This window comes from Phoxinus phoxinus (assembly GCF_949152265.1).
Source record: "Phoxinus phoxinus genome assembly, chromosome: 2".
NCBI lineage: Eukaryota > Metazoa > Chordata > Actinopteri > Cypriniformes > Leuciscidae > Phoxinus > Phoxinus phoxinus.
The window spans coordinates 54,069,534-54,077,033 of record NC_136877.1 but is presented as its reverse complement, the minus strand read 5'-3'; the positions used below and the strand labels follow the sequence as shown (position 1 = coordinate 54,077,033).

The 7,500-nt window shown below is 46.8% G+C and overlaps 1 protein-coding gene across 5 annotated transcripts in view; it reads left to right on the top strand.

Annotated features, from left to right (window-relative positions):
- nrxn2b (neurexin 2b) overlaps nucleotides 1-7,500 on the top strand; it is a 249,335-nt gene that overhangs the window by 61,864 nt on the left and 179,971 nt on the right. The window lies entirely within an intron of this gene.

The window sequence follows — 7,500 nt, the reverse complement described above, 5'->3', positions numbered from 1 at the left end:
GCTAGGTGTACATGACATTCTTCTGTCAGACGAACACAATCTGAGTTATATTTAAAAAAATGTCCTGCCACTTTTATGATGGACAGATGCACTTTTATGATGGACAGATGCACTTTTATGATGGACAGATGCACTTTTATGATGGACAGATGCACTTTTATGATGGACAGATGCACTTTTATGATGGACAGATGCACTTTTATGATGATAGATGCACTTTTATGATGGACAGATGCACTTTTATGATGGACAGATGCACTTTTATGATGGACAGATGCACTTTTATGATGGACAGATGCACTTTTATGATGGACAGATGCACTTTTATGATGGACAGATGCACTTTTATGATGGACAGATGCACTTTTATGATGGACAGATGCACTTTTATGATGGACAGATGCACTTTTATGATGGATAGATGCACTTTTATGATGGACAGATGCACTTTTATGATGGACAGATGCACTTTTATGATGGACAGATGCACTTTTATGATGGACAGATGCACTTTTATGATGGACGGATGCACTTTTATGATGGACAGATGCACTTTTATGATGGACAGATGCACTTTTATGATGGACAGATGCACTTTTATGATGGACAGATGCACTTTTATGATGGACAGATGCACTTTTATGATGGACAGATGCACTTTTATGATGGACAGATGCACTTTTATGATGGACAGATGCACTTTTATGATGGACAAATGCACTTTTATGATGGACAGATGCACTTTTATGATGGACAGATGCACTTTTATGATGGACAGATGCACTTTTATGATGGACGGATGCACTTTTATGATGGACGGATGCACTTTTATGATGGACAGATGCACTTTTATGATGGACAGATGCACTTTTATGATGGACAGATGCACTTTTATGATGGACAGATGCACTTTTATGATGGACAGATGCACTTTTATGATGGACAGATGCACTTTTATGATGGACAGATGCACTTTTATGATGGACGGATGCACTTTTATGATGGACGGATGCACTTTTATGATGGACAGATGCACTTTTATGATGGACAGATGCACTTTTATGATGGACAGATGCACTTTTATGATGGACAGATGCACTTTTATGATGGACAGATGCACTTTTATGATGGATAGATGCACTTTTATGATGGACAGATGCACTTTTATGATGGACAGATGCACTTTTATGATGGACAGATGCACTTTTATGATGGACAGATGCACTTTTATGATGGACAGATGCACTTTTATGATGGACAGATGCACTTTTATGATGGACAGATGCACTTTTATGATGGACAGATGCACTTTTATGATGGACAGATGCACTTTTATGATGGACAGATGCACTTTTTTGATGGACGGATGCACTTTTATGATGGACGGATGCACTTTTATGATGGACGGATGCACTTTTATGATGGACAGATGCACTTTTATGATGGACAGATGCACTTTTATGATGGACGGATGCACTTTTATGATGGATAGATGCACTTTTATGATGGATAGATGCACTTTTATGATGGACAGATGCACTTTTATGATGGACAGATGCACTTTTATGATGGACAGATGCACTTTTATGATGGATAGATGCACTTTTATGATGGATAGATGCACTTTTATGATGAACTGATGCACTTTTATGATGGACAGATGCACTTTTATGATGGACAGATGCACTTTTATGATGGACAGATGCACTTTTATGGACTTCTAAACAGAAACAGACATTGACTGCCAAAATAAAGCTTGAGAGATCCAGGAAATGTTTTTTATAACTCAGACTGTGTTCGTGTGACAGAAGAATGTCATGTACACCTCGGACGGCTTGAGGGCGAGTAAATCATGGGCTAGTTTTAACTTGCGGGTGAGCTGTCTCTTTAACCCTTCAGTGGATGGTGTGTAGTTGGAGGCAGGGTTGTGTGTTTCGGGATGTTGTGTGTTTCTGAGCACACGCCGCCTTCATTATCTCTGACTGCGTGTAATTTGATGCTAATTTCATCTCCGCTCTTAATTAGCTGATTTATTGTGGTGATTAATTGTTTTTCGAGCTCTCCCTCTTGACTTCGTTGGATTAATTGGTCGCTAAGTTGAAGTCATTAGCATGTGACTGAGTCGCTTCATCGCTGATCTGGGTTCAGCTGCTATTGGACCGGCTCAGACCAGCGTGTGTGTGTAATGCTGAAGCTACATTAGTTCCTATGGTGCGGGTTAAGAAGAATCAGTTTCTCGATGGCTGGAAGTGAAGTGGAGAACCAGACAGAAACCCGCTTGTAGTCACAACTCTTATTTGTGTGATCTCGCATGCTTTCGCATCTGTGTGTGTGTTGATCTGTGTGTTGATCTGTCTGTGTGTGTTGATGTGACGCCGCTCACACTTGCTGTTGACTGGTCCTTCTCTGGTTTCTCTCCTGCAAACGCTCAGTTTGACACACAGCTTCAGCGCTTGTGTCTCGATGTGTGTGTGAACGCTCTTCTGCTGTCAGTCGAGACACTTTCTGTGAGAGAACATGAGAACTTCATCATGAACCTGATCTCACACACACACACACACACACACACACACACACACACACACACACACACACACACACACACACACACACACACACACACACACACACACACACACACACACACACAGGGGCTTCTTTCTTCTTTAATAGGTCAGTTTGGCTGTGAATACAGAATTCAGGGCTGAAAGATGTGTGTGTTTTTATCTGCAGCTGCGACACACACACACACACACACTCTCTCTCTATCTCTCTCTCTCTAACACACACACACTAATTTACATGTAAATGAGGTCATACCGTGTAAAGGCTTCTATGAAACACTGCCTGCTGTTTGCAGTGTCTCATGTTTCGAACAGTCCACCCTTTATTGTCGTCATGTGTGTGTTTAATTCAGTTATTTCACATTGCTAATACAATTTAAAATGTAAACGTGTTGTCAGTCTGATCAGACGAGTCGAGACATGTTCAGATCACGGCTGATGTCACTTCCTGTTGATCGTCACACAGGAAGCAGAAGGTGGAGACCCGTGTCTGACCTCGTCCAGTAATGATCTGACTGACGACGGCATGTGTGTGAGAGTCATTAATGGCATGAGTCATCATCATCATCATCATCTTCATCATCTTCATCTTCATCATCATCATCATCGTCTTCATCTTCATCGTTATCATCTTCATCGTTATCGTTATCGTCATCATCTTCATCATCATCATCGTCATCATCATCATCGTCATCATCATCATCATCATCATCATCATCGTCATCATCATCATCATCGTCATCATCATCATCGTCATCATCATCATCGTCATCATCATCATCATCATCGTCATCATCATCATCATCGTCATCATCGTCATCATCATCATCGTCATCATCATCATCGTCATCATCATCATCATCATCCTCATCGAGAGAGAGAGACGCACCGAATGAGGAGGGAAACAGGGGTGGGCGTTGACCATTCGCTAAGCCACGCCCCCTTGTGTCTTCGTCCAGTCATATCTGAGTGCTTATCTTCAGTCATGCTCAATCTAGCCCAGTGAATATGAGTTCTGTAAATGATTGTGTACTCATATTATTCAGCGTTTGAGTCACGTAGCGCTCGTCCTTGAAGTGATCGAGTGAAGCACAGGCGCGTGCGAACGCTGGCGGATATATGTATTCTGAGAGCCGATTGTGTCTGAATCTGACTCATCACAACTCATGACTCACTATTGACAAAAGTTCACTTTCTCACACGAAAACTGAGAGACAACCACGTCAAACACAGTCTCCAAGAACTGGTGCACCTGTCAGTCACAGCTGTGCTGGCGTGCTATTGGTCCGAATGTGTGTCAGTCAGGTTCAGATGGCCACGCCCCCTTCACGTGATTATTGTTGTTTCTTGATTTTGAAACTACTTCCAGTGTTATTTAGTATAATTGAACATCTATAATAGTGTTTATCATAGTGTGTCTTTGCTGATTCACGCTTATGTGTCAGCAAAAGACGTCACTCATACTTCAGGTTGTACTTCTCACGGACAGGAGGATCAGCAGAGGGTTATTAACGGCTGCTCTTAAGTCGTTTTTGACCGAAATGTTTTAATTTTTGTTTATTTTTTACTTAATTGGAATGGTACGAAACATGGCAAAGGTATTGGCACTTTCTGTGTGAACAATAAATAAATAAATCATGGCCATGATTTGAAAAGCTTAAATGGTCTTGTAAGTCATAGTCACTCGTGTGCTCCTCGCGGTCAGAAATGTGCATTGTAAATGAATGATAGGAGTTCCCTCTAGTGGAAGCGTTTGGTACTGCAAGATCATTTAATGAGATATCAGCCTCACATTTACACACAACTTGTTTAGGTTTGTGGTTTTGATTTTCTTGCAGTTTTAGAGTAAAACGTAAGTTGAAAATATATATTTCATAATTGAAAGTACGTAGTATTTTTGTGCATTTTTCAAACAATAAACGTAAAATTCTGTAACTTTTTTTAAGATCAAACTTCAGTGTGTGCTTTAAAGCGTTGAACATTTACCAGTTTAAGCTGGACATTTATTTTCAGGTCTATGCTCAAAAGGTGAATAAATGGATTATAAATACAGTGTAAATATAATTTGGTATGAAAAAATATTTTTGACCGACACAAAGAGCAGCATAGGTTCCCCGGGCCGATCCTGTAGAGTTGGGTTAGTTCTGGCACCTGTCTGGTGCTCTGCCTACTCTATAAAGAGTTATGTGGTGAACATGGAGCGCTAGAGCTACAGAGTTCTCGACTGGACGCCACGGCGGTTTGCTCTCGACTGGACGCCACGGCGGTTTGCTCTCGACTGGACGCCACGGCGGTTTGCTCTCGACTGGACGTCACGGCGGTTTGCTCTCGACTGGACGCCACGGCGGTTTGCTCTCGACTGGACGCCACGGCGGTTTGCTCTCGACTGGATGCCACGGCGGTTTGCTCTCGACTGGACGCCACGGCGGTTTGCTCTCGACTGGATGTCACGGCGGTTTGCTCTCGACTGGATGCCACGGCGGTTTGCTCTCGACTGGACGCCACGGCGGTTTGCTCTCGACTGGACGCCACGGCGGTTTGCTCTCGACTGGACGCCACGGCGGTTTGCTCTCGACTGGACGCCACGGCGGTTTGCTCTCGACTGGATGCCACGGCGGTTTGCTCTCGACTGGACGCCACGGCGGTTTGCTCTCGACTGGATGTCACGGCGGTTTGCTCTCGACTGGACGCCACGGCGGTTTGCTCTCGACTGGACGCCACGGCGGTTTGCTCTCGACTGGATGCCACGGCGGTTTGCTCTCGACTGGATGTCACGGCGGTTTGCTCTCGACTGGACGCCACGGCGGTTTGCTCTCGACTGGATGTCACGGCGGTTTGCTCTCGACTGGACGCCACGGCGGTTTGCTCTCGACTGGACGCCACGGCGGTTTGCTCTCGACTGGATGCCACGGCGGTTTGCTCTCGACTGGACGCCACGGCGGTTTGCTCTCGACTGGACGCCACGGCGGTTTGCTCTCGACTGGATGCCACGGCGGTTTGCTCTCGACTGGATGTCACGGCGGTTTGCTCTCGACTGGACGCCACGGCGGTTTGCTCTCGACTGGATGTCACGGCGGTTTGCTCTCGACTGGACGCCACGGCGGTTTGCTCTCGACTGGATGTCACGGCGGTTTGCTCTCGACTGGACGCCACGGCGGTTTGCTCTCGACTGGACGCCACGGCGGTTTGCTCTCGACTGGATGTCACGGCGGTTTGCTCTCGACTGGACGCCACGGCGGTTTGCTCTCGACTGGACGCCACGGCGGTTTGCTCTCGACTGGATGCCACGGCGGTTTGCTCTCGACTGGATGTCACGGCGGTTTGCTCTCGACTGGACGCCACGGCGGTTTGCTCTCGACTGGACGCCACGGCGGTTTGCTCTCGACTGGATGCCACGGCGGTTTGCTCTCGACTGGACGCCACGGCGGTTTGCTCTCGACTGGATGCCACGGCGGTTTGCTCTCGACTGGACGCCACGGCGGTTTGCTCTCGACTGGACGCCACGGCGGTTTGCTCTCGACTGGACGCCACGGCGGTTTGCTCTCGACTGGACGCCACGGCGGTTTGCTCTCGACTGGACGCCACGGCGGTTTGCTGCAGGCGTAACTTGTGAGGATAACGACACCAAGACACCGCGAGAGAAACCTGCAGCTGCAGTGTGTGAGACAGCAGAGCTTCAGATGACGGCCCCTCATCACCAGGGACAGTTTCTCCTTCTAGAGTTCTTCTCTTCTCTCTGACTTCACATTAATGACGAGCGCAGAGAGCAGTGCTCTGAATATCAGATGAGGATGAGGAGTCCTCGACTCGATGAAGGAGTTTAATTCATGAGGCTGTTCGAAGCCACAGATCGACCTTTAGCTGACCGAGAGAGAGAGAGAGAGAGAGAGAGAGAGAGAGAGAGAGAGAGAGAGAGAGAGACGGGGGGGAGAACGAGAGAGAGAGAGAGAACGAGAGAGAGAGAGGGGGGGAACGAGAGAGAGAACGAGAGAGAGAGAGAGAGGGGGGGAGAGAGAACGAGAGAGAGAGAGGGGGGGAACGAGAGAGAGAGAGAGAGGGGGGGAGAGAGAGAGGGGGGGAGAGAGAGAGGGGGGGAGAGAGAGAGGGGGGGGAGAGAGAGAGAGAGGGGGGGGGGAGAGAGAGAGGGGGGGAGGGAGAGAGAGAGAGAGAGAGGGGGGGAGAACGAGAGGGAGAACGAGAGAGAGAGAGGGGGGGGGGAGAGAGAACGAGAGAGAGAGATAGAGAGATAGAGAGAGAGAGGGGGTTGATGTTGTGTGTGTTAACACTGAACAAAATTATAAACTCAACACTTTAGTTTTTGCCCACATTTTTCATGAGCTGAGCTCAAAGATCTCAGACTTTTTCTATGAACACAAAAGGGCTTTTATTGTGGCCAGCCTAAGGCACACCTGTGCATAATCCTGCTGTCCAATCAGTGTCTTGATATGCACACCGGTGAGGTGGAGGTTAACACAGTTTAACACAATCTGGAGGTTAACACAATCTGTGAACTAACACAAATTTGTGAACAATATTTGAGAGAACTGGGCCGTTTGTGTTCATATAAAAGTCTTAGATCTTTGAGCTCAGCTCTTGAAAACTGTGGGCAAAAACTGAAGTGTTGTGTTTATACTTGTGTTCAGTGTGTGAGCCTCCGTGATCATGTGTGCGAGCCTCCGTAATCATGTGTGTGAGCCTCCGTGATCATGTGTGCGAGCCTCCGTGATCATGTGTGCGAGCCTCCGTGATCATGTGTGTGAGCCTCCGTGATCATGTGTGTGTAATCAGAACAGTTTCTCTTCCTGTTCATTTTTCAGATTGTGTTGGAGACAGCAGTGTTTCTGTGGCTGTGTGTTAGCAAGCGTTGTGTTAGCGAGTGTTAGCTGTGTGTGTTAGCGAGTGTTAGCTGTGTGTGTTAGCGAGTGTTAGCTGTGTG